Source organism: Lygodium microphyllum, chromosome 25 (genome assembly GCF_053477565.2).
Source record: "Lygodium microphyllum isolate KBCC chromosome 25, Lygodium_microphyllum_v1.1.10, whole genome shotgun sequence".
NCBI lineage: Eukaryota > Viridiplantae > Streptophyta > Polypodiopsida > Schizaeales > Lygodiaceae > Lygodium > Lygodium microphyllum.
The window spans coordinates 36,834,920-36,849,126 of NC_141159.1; the positions used below are offsets into that span (position 1 = coordinate 36,834,920).

Below are 14,207 nucleotides of genomic sequence, written 5' to 3' on the forward strand. Positions count from 1 at the left end.
AGGCTTCACATACCTTATGCATTTTTGCAACCTTGAATTTGGGCAATCCTGCAACAATATTTTGGGCCTGCATTGATTTAAGTCGCTGTACATTAACATGACCAATGCGTTTATGCCAGATATCAATATCTGCAACTACACCGGTCCCATGTGCAAACATTGCTGCACTCAATTCAGACATGTCTGCATCCAATGTAAACATTCTGCCCTTCTTCTTTCCTTTTGCTATCAAGCGACCTTTATTTTTCATATCCTCAACAAAGCATCCATGAGGATTAAATCTGACCTGCAAGCCCTGTTCAACCATTTGACCAACTGAAACCAGATTCTTGGTAATATTCGGGACATGAAATACATCGGACAGGTATTTCTTTTTCCCACCCTGCATAGACAAGGGAATTTTTCCAATCTGCACAATAGGATGTGCAGTATCATCACCAGTCTCCACAAATCCTGGTTTTTCCATTTTCCTTGCATCCTCCATCCATTCTGCATGACCTGTCATGTGGTTTGATGCACCTGAGTCAACATACCATACATCATTGCTTTCTTCTGCACTTGTCATAGAATTGTTCATGTGCTGCACCATGAACAAATGCTCATTTCTGTCATCACCCTGTCTACTAGAAGATGCATAATTCCCTTGTTGCAGTTTTCCATTCATGATGTCATTCTGCTTTTTATAGCAGTCTTTAGCCATATGACCCATTTTACCACAATAGTAGCATTCAACATTACTGTTTGCATTTTGGCCTCTTTGCCATCCACCACGACCTCTTTGGCTCCCCCTGCCTCTAGAGTTACCACGTCCTCCTCCATAGGACTGGTTTTCTTGAGTTTGCTGCATATTCTGATTTCTGCCACGGCCTCCAAATCGGCCTCCTCTACCTCTGCCTCTACCTCTTCCAGCATTTGAGTAGAAGACAGCTTCTTTTGAAGTTCCTCCTGAAGAAGATGCACCACCATTTCTCTGTTCCTCAGAAATTAGAAGAGCAATCAACTCCTCAAAATCAGGAAATCTTTCACGAACTGAAATGGATGTCCGAAACTGTGCATAATCCTTTCCTAGACCATTCAAGGTCACGGAAACTAAATCATCATCTTCCACTGGCGACCCAATGGAAGCAAGTGCATCTGCAATCTTCTTCACCTTCATGTGGTAGTCGTTGATGCTCATACTTTCTCTTTGCACATTATGCAACTCTTGCTTGAGCTGCATTTTCCTGGCTTGCGTATTTGTGCTATACATTTTTGACAAAGTATCCCATGCCTCCTTTGGCGTACTTGCATCCTGAATATGCACAATCATAGAGTCTGAAATACTGATAGACAGCCAATACATAACTTTCCTGGCTCTCTCATGCCATGTTTTAAATGCCTGCATTTGTTGTTGATTGGGAACATCAGGAAGAACTGGTTCTTCTTCATTTCCTGCAACAAATTCCCAATATCCTTTTCCCATAAGGAAATTCGTCATTCTAAACTTCCATGCCTGGAAGTTGTTCTTGTCAAGCTTTTCAGTGACAATCTGTGAAAGAGAATCAGACGCCATTACAGAATACTGCAAGAAATTCTGTCACTGCAAAAAACACAGCTTCACCCTCACAAGGGCAAATCTGCAAAACTGGCGAAAGTGGTATTTGACCACACAGTCACTTCCTAGTGACGATTTTGCATAAACAGGAACCAAGGATGATTCTGAAACTCCCAATGTCTCTGCGCACAAGCATACGATGCAATTTCTACAGTAACTTTTCACCGACTTGTAGAACAGTGGTCGCACAGCATAAAACTGAGCCTTTTCTTGAGTGCGTGCAGAAAACTTCCGTCTGCAAAACAGGCCCCGAAATGGCCCTCTTGCTTCACCGCGAAGGGCGTCTCAACCTGAGACAATGCACTCCTGCAATTTCCGGCTGTGCTACCTGCAGAGATCTGCTCCCAAAACAGGAAATGAAAGCAACACTGCTCCTCTTACCAGACCACCGCAAGCTTGGCTTGCTTTCTTGAGCTCCTTACCACGAACAAGGCTCTGATACCATGTCAAGATTGTGGGAGAGAAGGAAGGAGTCTCGCTTGAAGCTTTCTTGCTTGCACAATGGGGGAAGACACACAAGGGTGGAGGCTGAAAACAGTTTTCCTCTTCTTAGTTGTGTAAGCCAAAAGAACTCTAGTACAAAGAAATAGAAGAACCCTATATATGGGTCTCAAACCAAACTCAACTAACTAAGGTGGCATACTAACTGAGCCACGAACTAGAGTAGATAAGGATAGCTATCATGTAGCTATTATTCATGGGCGGTGTACCAACCGCGTCTGCAACTGACAAGTCGGTGACATAAATATACAACGGTCACCCTGGCGTATCACGAGTGGAGCTCGATATCTCAACAAGTGAAGGCTAAAGCTAGGGTTATTTTTCAAAAGAGGACTCTTCTTCTTCTTTTCAATCTTTCTCTTTCGGGATTCCATAAAAAAATACAGCCAAGGATCTTCATAGCTCACACCTGGACTTGCCATGGCTTCTAAGGCTTGTGTAGCTTGATTATCTTGACCTTGAGCTCCATTTTGAGCACCACTTTACCTTTTTTTTTCCACGTGGCCCTCAGCAGTAAGTACCCCTGAGTTTGCGCTATCCAACCCGTCAACACAGGGTGCAATACTTGTAGGGTAAAAAATGGAATGTGATAAGCCTTTTGAGGCTTTACTCCAACCATATGAGGAACCCTTGAGCTAAGAATAGCTTGTGGATCTCTACATGCTTTACTTTCCCAATTTGCAACAGTACGTGGGTTTGAAAGCTCAAAATCAGAACTATTTTGGCATGAAGAGAGGGCATTAGCAGGTTTGAATTTCCAAAGGTGGAAGGGGATTTACCAGGTGCAGGCACGGTCTGCTTGCTGCTATGTGGTTTCCACATCCAAAAGTTGAGAGATGGCTTTGATCTTGCAAGTTTCATGCAGTTGGAAACCATACATTAAGCTCTCTGTGTTCTGATGGTTCATTTTCACATGAGTGATCTCTGCAAGCTCCTCTGTATTGAAATTATCAAAGTTAAAAAAAACTTGGTAACCCTTCTTGAAAAGTCTTCATTACAGCTGATGATACGTTTCATAGGCTTTGCATAGCCTGCAAATATAACTACCATTGAACCATTATCCATCACAAACATTATCTCTTAAAGGGCCTCTAAGCCATAATCCTTGTCATCAGACTTTTGTAAAGGCATCAGCCTATATGCCTCATCAACAAATAGTATCTGTAATATTTCCGCGTACCATGTACAGTAAATATTAACTTGCCGCACGTCATATGAATCCCGTGCAAGGATTATCACTAGGCCAGCAGTTGAGCTATAGCTACACGCGGGGAATAGAGACATTCCATCGTCAAGAAAATAGGGCCGAGGGATTCGAACCGGCATAGCCGCGGGAAAACCCCCTCTTGGGAGGAGGATAAGGGGATAAAGGTAAGGTTATTACAAATTTTTTTATTACCCTCCCCAGCCGATGAGTGGCTGGGGGAAAGGGATGGGCTAGTGGAGCATGGGAAGGAAGGATGGGAGAGAGGCCATGCATCCGCCACGTGGGCAGACCCCTCTCTCCCAAGGACCTATAAGAACCCCCTCTAAGGGGAGACAGAAGCAGGGGGGGCATGCTGTGAAGGGGAGATGGCGGCAGAAGGTCGTGTGGAAGGGAAGGACTGCCGTGAGGGAGATGGCCGTGTGTTGCAGGAGGCCGCCGTGTGAAGGGCCCGGCCGTGGAGGTCGTCGCCATGTCGTCGTGAAGGAGGGCCACAGCACCGTCCGCCAGCCGCCACGCTGCCCCAGTCGTCAGCCCGCTGGTCGCCACCAGCCGCCTCAGACCACCCAGCCCGCTGCCGCCGGGATCACGTCCCACCTCCTCCACACGTGGACGTGTCAAGAGAAGGTTCTTAGAAGCTTCTCTAAAGAAGCTTCTAAGGGGGCTTCTTAAGCCCCCTTCCCACTACCTTTTTCCCCCCCATGAGTCTTTCCACACCCCCGGGAATTTAGAAGAGAAGGAGGTGACACGGGGAGGCCTTCATAAGCCCGTTTTTTGCCCGGAATTCAATTTCCCTTTCCCGCTTTATCACCACATAGCCGTATTAGCCGGTGTAAGCCCTTCTCGCGGATGCCCAACACAAAATCCTTCTCAACGATTTCCCATAAGCCTCTTGGCCAAGATCTTGTAGAGAAGAAGAGGAATCCGTAAACACCTTGCCACAGTATCCTTAATCCTCGGAATTTTTCAAGAATATGAGAGGAAGCCCATAAAGGCTTTCCCACTAATCAATTACAAGGCCGGCCCTTGGATTTTTGGAAGAAGAAGAAGAACTCTAAAGTCCTATTCTTGCAAGGCCCATTCGCAAGAGCCTTTTTCCGCGGACATCATCAATCCTTCCTTAATCCGGAATTTCAAGGAGGACTAAAGCTCTCAAATCGCCACTGTCAAAGGGATCTCATAAGAACCCTAAGGCCCGCCAAGGCAAATTCCGCAAATCGGAACTTCGGTCAAGGAAGCCATATAACAAAGAGAGTTGCGCATACAAAGGAGGCGAGCCAAGGTCATAAGATTGCAAGCCAAGGCAAAAAGTTGAAGTCCACAAAGGCTAGCTGGAGATCGAATTCGCGATGGTCTCTAGGAAGATCACAAGGTGCGATGCGGAAGGCTCAACCCGAGCATACGTGGATATTTTCCGGAGTCCGCAAGTCCAGGTTTTATCTATTTGGATTCCACACAAAAGTATTGAATTATTCACGATAACTTCACGGATTAGAGGCACTCATGCATGTCAAATGCAACTAGTCAAGTTAAATGCAATTAGGACATGAATTGGCTATTTGAACATTATTAGAAATAGCTTAAGATATGGAAATTGATCATTGGTACGTTCAAAGGAATGAATGAAAAGAGCATAAGGTGTCTATGCATTTGTAGGACCTTATTAGCAAGTTTCCTTTTGTGCATTCTAAAGTGACGAGCCGAGGACAACTGTTGCCTCATTACAAGGTTGAAGTTATTGAGGTACACCTTTTTACTAGGTATGGAAAGATTAATGGCATGTCACCTTTTTAGATAAATCTTCCTTGTAATGATTCATAAGGAAAAGTTATCACCCATAAGATGTTATTCGAAAAGGAATAGAAGGGCACAAACATGAACTATGGACTTGCAAGTGGCATGTTTATTTGATGTAAATCCTAGTAGGACCTAGGAAAGTTAGTGTTCAGATTATTAGGCATTTTTACGTTACCAAGAAAGAATGGGGTTATTGTGAACCATGTGATGCGTTGAAACAGTGAATCACATGTTTACATGTATTGGTGTAGTTGTAACTATTGATCTAGTTTATCACCCTTGGGAAAGGTTAGGTGGTTGCCTTGAAGTAAATGACCAGACAATAAACTAAAGCGACATGGTCGCTGGATCCTGCCACAATAAACCTAATGTATTGGAAGGGTATGACCCTAACCCAAGAATGATAGGAATCTTGCTAAGTTGCAATTGATTCCGGATCGAATGTGGGTTGCATTCGGAGAAAAGGAGCCACTCCTTAACAGTTTGCCAGCTAAAAGACCACTGAAATTGATTGTGCTTGTAACAGTTTAGAAAGGACTGTTTGCATTGTTTGCTCAATGAACTAAAGGAGGAAAACATATTTAAACGCTTCAGGTGAAAGTCCTGAAGGAAGAGGCAGCTTCAGTTACCCCCGACTGCCTACCTAACCCTAACCAAGGGGGTTGTGAACCGCGCCAGGAACGTGGACCGAACCCGCCGTGAGAGGTCTCTCCGTTGAGTTCTGCTTGGAGCAGGAGGATGCTTGGGTGCCAGGGGGGGCTCTGGTTGTAAATCCCTCGCCTTCCGGGCCCTGCACAAGAGACTAACGTGACTCGGGATTGGATCTCGAGGCCCGCATACTAGTCTACGGGCGGAAACTTGGGATAGTAATCACAGGAAGGATTACTGGATAGCCTTCGGGCGGATTATGAATACGCCTACGGGCGGGAACTCCTTGTATTTCAAAGATAAAAGGATATAATGATAATAAAGGAGTTGTTTGGCATTGTTTTCTTTATGTCCTGTGATAAGATTACGTGAAGGAACCAGTGCATAACAGGGTTAATCAAGGAAGCTGTTTGTATATGTCAAACTAATGTGGTAGGTAATTACATAACTAAAACAAATCGAGGAAAGTGCGGAGGATGGACCATGGGTCTGTCCTATGGAAGGGTGGTCCCGGTTAGCCGGGAACTTTTCTCAAAGTCTTCAACGAACAGAGGATGATCGTCATCACCGAAACAAGTAACGAGGACGATGACCTAGAATTAACTATTACCCGATTTACGCTGTTTAGAGGAACGGAATGGGACTATGCCTTATGGCAGAGAGGTCGAGCTTTGCATCCCTCTCGTTTTCCATTCTCCTTGAACCAAGTGCAGCTTGAATCCGCTTCAGATCGGGCGTTCTACGTAAAGTAGTTCATTCGGGTCTGACGCTAGTGGTTGCTAGATAATGACCAAACAGGAAAACCCAAATTCAGGTCGATCCTAAGTGGGAACGGCCAGGATAATTCCGCTACGTGGCAGACGCGGGAAGACCTAGATCGCAAGTCCCGTAACATTCCATGGGAGTGCCGGGCGGAGCTTTCTAGACATCCTTCCCGATGGACTGCTAAGACGTGTCCGGGTTGATTCTAGTGGACACGTTACAGTATCCCACCTTCAAAATGGATCTTTTTTCTTATTCTAGGACTTGTATGCCCAACAAATTCACCCACGAGATCTATGCATTGTACTTCTAGGACCTTGTCACTTGGCAAGACACCCACCATGTGCAACGATTTAACCAATATCCGGGCAACCATAGTCTTTCATGTTCCAAGGTTTCCTAAAAAGGCCATATGTGGAGGCCTTCTAACAGCAACTCTCAATCCCATTGCTTTTTGTCTTTCATCTAAGAGCATTCCTTTAGCCCATTTTCTCAATTGTGACTTCAAACCATGCAAACCAACAACTTCTTGCAGCTTATCTTCAAGGGCCTCCATTTTTTTTTGAGAGCTTTTACAGGCCTTTACCTGGTGCAAGCATGGTCCGCTTGCTTTTTGAGCTAAGGGACAAAGGATTCTTGTCTACTTCCATAATCCTTGCAGCCATATTGCAATCTTGGTCTACAAGGGGCTTACACGAAATGTCGAAAATGCACCAAGCTGAATCAACTCTTTTCTAGCTCCTTCACTATTGGTTTGAAACTCTATAATCTTCAAGCGGTGAGTGCCAAGAGGAGGGCAAAGCTCTCCATATGTGGTAGGCAAAACTCTCTCATTAGCCGAAACATCAAGCAGCCACATACTTCAACAAGTGAAGATACACGACGTTGAGGGCCCCCATATAACCAGAGGCTATAAGAAGAAGGGCAACCACAAATATCTTGCAGAGGGCAGCCATTAACTCTTCCTTGAGCTTGAGTAAGGTATGTCAATCGGTTCTTGATCTCTCTTTTACATCCAATTGTTGAACTCAGCCACTTGATGAGAGAGATGGAAAAATTGCATGCCTTCTTGAAGCTTGAGAGTGCCAATTGAATTCCCATCCCCATTCCACACTCTTGAAATGCATGCATGTGGTTGAATGCTCTTTAAATTTCTTTCCCCATTGATCAAGATTTTACTCTAATCCTTAACCGTACTCTTTTCTTGATTCTTGACCGATAAGAAAGAAATTTGTAAGAAGTGTAAGTCATGCAGTCAGTGAGTCACTGATTGCAGAGGTAACCCCTTCCCCTATCTCATTTCCTTATTGGTCATGCATCTCAAGAAAAGCCCAACTCTTCAATTGAAATTGCATAGCATGCTGATTTCTTGAATTAAAAATCCCTGCCATGTATATGTTAGCTATATATAGTCTATCTATATATAGCGCCCCAGATCTCCTCTATATATTCCTATCATGTGTGCTCAGTTGACACACTTCTGGGGTTCCACTTTCGGTGTCTCATGTCTCTCTTCTCCTCTCTCTTCCTCCGTTCCTCGTCTCCCTCGTACACTATTCAACAGTATACATAGATCACGCGAGTTGGGAGCAAAAGAGGGAACCCTGAAGCCCCCTCCCGATTAAGACCCAAAAGGGGTGCACAACCCGGCCTAGGGTGAACTTTGCCCACCCCTTGGTGATCCGGAGCCCAAAATTTCTTGTAGGTGCAGGTACACTTAAATGAATAGCCTGATCCTGATCATTTACATTCCACAACCTTGTAGATTTATTGGTAATGAGATGTATCACATGTGAATGTATGGTGGATGCATGTAGTGATGGGCAGGATATGCAGTTAAGAAATGGTCTCAACAAGAGAACTACTAATGCAAATGATGTATGGCTCTATGTGGCATTGAGAACCACCATTGAGGCCCAGGATGTCTTGGAATAAGCACCTCAAAATTGGGATAATATATGCTCATTGAAGGAGTTCTTGCAGGGTGTTGCAGACAGCCAGTCCCACACAATTAGCCCGCAAAAGCCAATTATAGAAAATCCTTCTTGTGTGATTGAGCATGGATCCCATAGCTTGATTGAAATATGGCATCCTTCCCTTTGGTCAAAGCCAAAAATCTCCCCACTCCACCCTACGGTTTCGGAGATACGCCCAATTTTGTGCTCAGAGGTATTGTGGGACAGAGGCAGCAGTCCTACATAGTCAGTCCACAAAAGTCAATTATAGCAAAGCCTTCTTGTGTGATTGATCATAGACCCCATAGCTCAATTGAAAGATGCATTGTTCCCTTTGGTCTCAGCCAAAAATCTCCCCACTCTGCCCTACTTTTGGGAGATACGCTCAATTTTGTGCTCATAGGTATTGTGGGACAAGCAACAGTCCTACACAGCCAACCCACAAAAGTCAATTATAGAAAAGCCTTGATCATTTACTGTCATATATATTTTTCCATAGCCTCATAGAGGGGATTGAGACATTTAATTTGAATAAAAAAATTTGGTGATTGGAGCTTCCTAGCTCAAGATATTGTCATTTCTGTAACAGGGGGTATAGTGGACTGCACTTAGGATGGCAGGCCACAAGGGAAAAGCAAAGGCCCAAGAGGACTTCCAGTGTTGAATAAGGGACTCTCGTGCCTCAATGAATGATCCTAGCTCAGCCCAAGAGGATTGTGAAGACATGTTTGAAGATGGTGGCACTGAGATGGACCGCTTAGCTATGCTTAACCATACTTTATGCCAACATGAGACCCATCATGTCAATCGACGTCGAGAGTTGGAACAGTGCCATTGAGCGATGGAAACCCGCCAAGATTAGCATCATTCCAAGATGATGGTCAAGATGGACTTACCCATCCGGCACATGGGCGCCCTCATCCCCGCCATCGCACCCTCCTCGGCTCAGCCCAAGGAGCATGTTCCTCTTCGTGAGGCCAACCGCCCTCCTCCCTTGGAGACCGGGCGTAGCCCACAATGTTTTGGGCAACATGGAATGCAATGTGTACATGGGGAGCATGCACATGGTAATGGGAATCATGCACATGGTAGTTTTGGGTAGCAAGACCTCAATGTTCAGTTTGGTTTGCATGTACTACATAGGCAGCATGTTTATGGGCAACAATATGGCCAAAGTTTTGGTAACAGTCAGTAACATGCATATGGAGATTCTTATGCAATGCATGAGTAGCAAGCCTGTGACTATGACCAACATCATGCTGATACTTAGGCTCGTGGACTTGCCACTCATCATATTTATGGTTAGCCTAGGATGCAAGGACACCATTGTAGTCATGTTGGACAGTCATCATGCAATCTTGGGCAGCATGTTTATGGGAAACAATATGGCCAAATTTTTGGTAATAGTCAGTAGCAAATAGATGTACATGAGCAGTAGGGCTATTATCACCATATGCAGTATGGACAACATGAGTATCATTATGAGCAATAGCCACATTGGTATGACTCTCAATATGGACAACATGAGCATTATGGTCATGGGCAGTCATCTATTGTACATAAGCAGCAATATGACTATGAGTAGCATGTCAAAACTACTACTGAGCTGACCAATGGTGATGAACATGTGAGTAGATTGCTATCTAAGGCTAAACACATTAGACACCTTACTAGTGATACGATACAGGAACTGCATGATGTGGGTTTATGCTATCGATATGCTAAGCCGATATCTTGTGATCATCAAGAAAAATGTAGAGCACAGAATGCAAAACTCCTATTTGTATTCTAATATAATAATGCCAAGGGCAGGACAGATCTTGCTAAAGACCATTTTGATGTGGGTCCAAAGCAAGACAAACTTTCATTCAAGAAAGAAGATCACGTTGATCTTAAACATCATGCTCATATTACAAATCAAGAAAACATGTCCTTTAAGGAGACCCTTCAGTCTGTACACATGTCACATATAAGGGTTGATGTAGTACACTTTTCAGCTTGTGCAACCCCATGTGTTATTGAGAGCATCCAAGGGTAGACCACACTTAATCATATGATGCTTATGGCAGACTCGATGCAACATCTAGTGGTACTAACCATTCTAGCTTTACTTGTGGATGGTAACCCAATGCATGGAAAGGATAACCACTTTCCATTTGACCCCGGTGGTAGTGCAGAGACCCACGCTTGCATGGATGACCTGTATGCTAGTGATGCTTACTATGCAGGTTATCCATTTGATCCCAGGGGTTGAAGAAAAGCTCTATCTACATGAGCACTCCCTCGATGTAGTCCCCTCACCTTGAGGTGGCAACCTTGGATGAAGGACAACTCGATTTGGGCCTGTTTTACAACAGATAGCCATCTATTTTCGAATAGTTTTGGGCATCCATTAATTGCACCCATGCATGACCTATCTGGGATGAAATTACGATCAACGAGCTTCGTTTTGACATGCGGAATGTCTCATTTGGAGTTGCCCATGGCAAGTTATGATCAGTTTTCCATTGCAGGCGTGTTCGAGACAACATGCTGCCTAGTGTTGTCCAGCCCTTCTTGTTTGGAATTAGTGCCTATCCTTGTATTGAGTTACCTTCTTCCCTCATGCTCACACTACATACATGCTCATAGGCCACCGTTCCACAATATTTCACCCCCTCCCTCCCCCCACCCAGCCATACCAATACGTCCTCTTTTTGTTTTTGATGGTAAAAAACTTACCGGTTCGGATGGAATGTAAAGAATAGGATTAGAGGGTCTTACATGGGGTTAACATGGGGTTAGCACATGCAAATACCTAGTTACACTGATGGGGTATTTAAGGTGCGAATACCCAGTTACACTGATGGGGTATTTAAGGTGTACAAGGACCTGATTAGGGTACCATTTTTTATATATACAAATCTGTCTCCTCACCTTCACCTTCAGCTCCCATGGCTTCCCCTCTCTCTCTCCCCTCTTTCTCTCTCTTTCTCTCTCTTCTTTAAGAGAGAGAAAGAGAGTTTTTTCAACATTACACAAATCATATATTTTATATTCACAGCAAATAGAGTATTTTCAACAGTGTAAGAAATCATGTTTTTCATATTCACAGCAAAGAAGTTATCATTTGCAAGGTAGTGGACACGAAAAAAGATAAGCACTCCAGGAGATCAATCAAGCAATTAAGAAGAAGAAGAAGATATTGAATTTTCAAGAGTGAGTGCTTAATATCATTGCTATAGAAATAAAGATTCATTTAATTTTCATACATGATTCATATTTAGAAAATGCTTGTGGTTTTTGATCTTAATATTATCCAATACTAATCATATGAAAGATTAGTAGTGTGATTTGTAGTAATTGTATGGATTGAAATGATCAAAATCAATGTAGTTTAACTCAAAATCATAAATGAAGGAGGAAAGAGTTGAAAACCTGTTGTAATTAGTAGAAGTAAGCAATATGTGACAACATAACAAAAATCACTCGTGAAGTAGATCAAACACATTGTGGAGTGGTGATCATTCATTGCCTTGTTGAATTGAGAAACCCTTGGAGCATGATTTTTTATTTGAAGATGCAGGTAGTTTTGGTCACAATACCCTGATTCGAACCGGAATTTGCACTTCACAATCTGTTTGATCTTGAGAAAATGAAACAGTGGAGAGCAGCTAGAGAAGAGCAGGGGGATAGAACTGCTAAAGATTAGGACCGCAAAACTTACAGTAAGAGAGGGGTGACAGTATCAGAGATAAAAACGCAGAGGATCAGAGATGCAAAACCTGCAATTGTAAAAATGCAACAGAGAAAACACTCAGGTTAGAGAGTTGAGTGGAAGAGAGAGGCAGGGGAAGAGAAACTCATTTTGAAAAACATCATCATTAGTTGTAAAGACCGACCTCGTGAAAGGGATCATTTAATGTACATGCTATTGGAATTACCATAACTTGTTACAGAATACAAGTAGATTTAGATCTTATTTTTGTAACTATTTTTTAATTTCTTTAAATATTTCAAGTCGTGATTTTTGTAAAGCCCCTAGACCCTGCCATTTGGAGCGTTGCCTCTAAACCTCCACCGGCGGCACTGCCCTCGGACCTGTGCTAGGGGCATTACCCCCAGACCCCCACTAGGGGGCACTGCCCCTTAGACCCCTCATTGGGGGAGTTGCCCCCAAATCCCCACTAGGGACGCTGCCCTCGAACCCCCTCTGGGGGCGTTGCTCCCAAACCCCCATCAAACGCGCTGCCCCTAACACCCCACTAGGGTCATTGCCCCTAGATCCCAACCAAGGGCACTACCCCCCTCAAACCTCCCATTGGTAGCATTGCCCTGAAATCCCTACAAGGGGTGCTATCCCCAAACCCCGACTGGTGGCATTGCTCCCAAACCTCCGCTGAGGAGGACATTGCCCTCAAACTCTCACCAGGGGCATTTCTCCTAGACCCACTCCTTCCCCCTCACCCCTCCTTAAGAACCCACCATTGGGGAATTGCCCCTATTTCCACAGCTAGAGATTTTGCCTATATACTCTCTATCCTACCTTACTAGAGATTCTACTCTCAAACTATCACTAAGGTGGCTTCAAAATCCTCAATGATATTACACATTAAACATACATAATCTTATAAAATATGATTTAATATTTATTAAATATTACTAAATTAAATTAATATATATATTTAAATATATTTTGATACTATATTCCATAATATACACATAGTACGATATACTAATATAACATGATTTAGACTAAAATAGTATAACTTAAAAATAAAATGTAATATGATACATTTTACTATTATGAACAAGTAGGTAGTATAAGATTCATAAATATTTAACCATGATAAAAATTATCTTTCCTTCTCAAATAGCTTCTAATTGATGCTAAAATTTCCTCAATCTTTATAGCTTAGTATCATAGGGAATGAAATCTCCTATTCTTTAGAGGTCCTTGTGGTTTCAACATTTAAGCACGAGGTCAAAGTTTCTCATAAAATATCTTTATCCTTGTTATCATGTGGAATACATGAAATAAAGGTTTTGATCATTCGATTAAATATTTTCTAATGGAGATCACAGAGATTATTTATCCCTGTTGACATACAATAAAGGCTTTGACCATTTGGCTACATCTTGCACTATGGTCATCACAAACAATTATTATCCTTGCTATCATCTAGGTTACATAAAAGACATGTTTTGACCATATGGCTAAATCTTTTCTTGTGGGATATTACAAAGAATTTTAATCCTAAGTCTTGTGTAAAATACTTGCAATAGAGGTTTTGACCATCTGGCTAAATCTTTTTCTATAAAGATCACAATGAACTTTTGTCGTTGTTATGTGTATTTTGCTTGAGGTTTTGACCAGCTAGCTAAATATTATTCTACGGAGACCCCAATGAACTTTTATCCTTTTTGTCATGTGAAATACATACAATAAAGGTTTCAATCATTTGACTGTGTTTTCTCCTATGGGGATCACAAAGAATTTTTATATTTGCTATGGTATAGAATACATACGATAGATTTTTGACTAGGTGGCTAAATCTTTTTCTATGTACATTATAAAGAATTTTAATCATTGTTCTCGTGTTGAATAGATATAGTACAAGTTTTGAACATCTGCTATATATTTTACCAATGAGAATACACAAGGAAGTTTTTACTTACTCAAAGAGTAGCTAATAAAATAAAGAAAAATCAAGGGCAAGTAAAAATAATAGAAGAAACTTTTCTTCTTTACTTTAGGGCATAGTGC

At 42.7% G+C, this 14,207-nt stretch overlaps 1 pseudogene; it reads right to left on the reverse strand.

Moving 5' to 3' along the window:
* Nucleotides 1–2,870: 2,870 nt before the first annotated feature.
* LOC148014095 (protein CfxQ homolog) lies at nt 2,871–7,365 on the reverse strand (annotated as a pseudogene).
* Between the last annotated feature and the right edge of the window lie 6,842 nt (nt 7,366–14,207).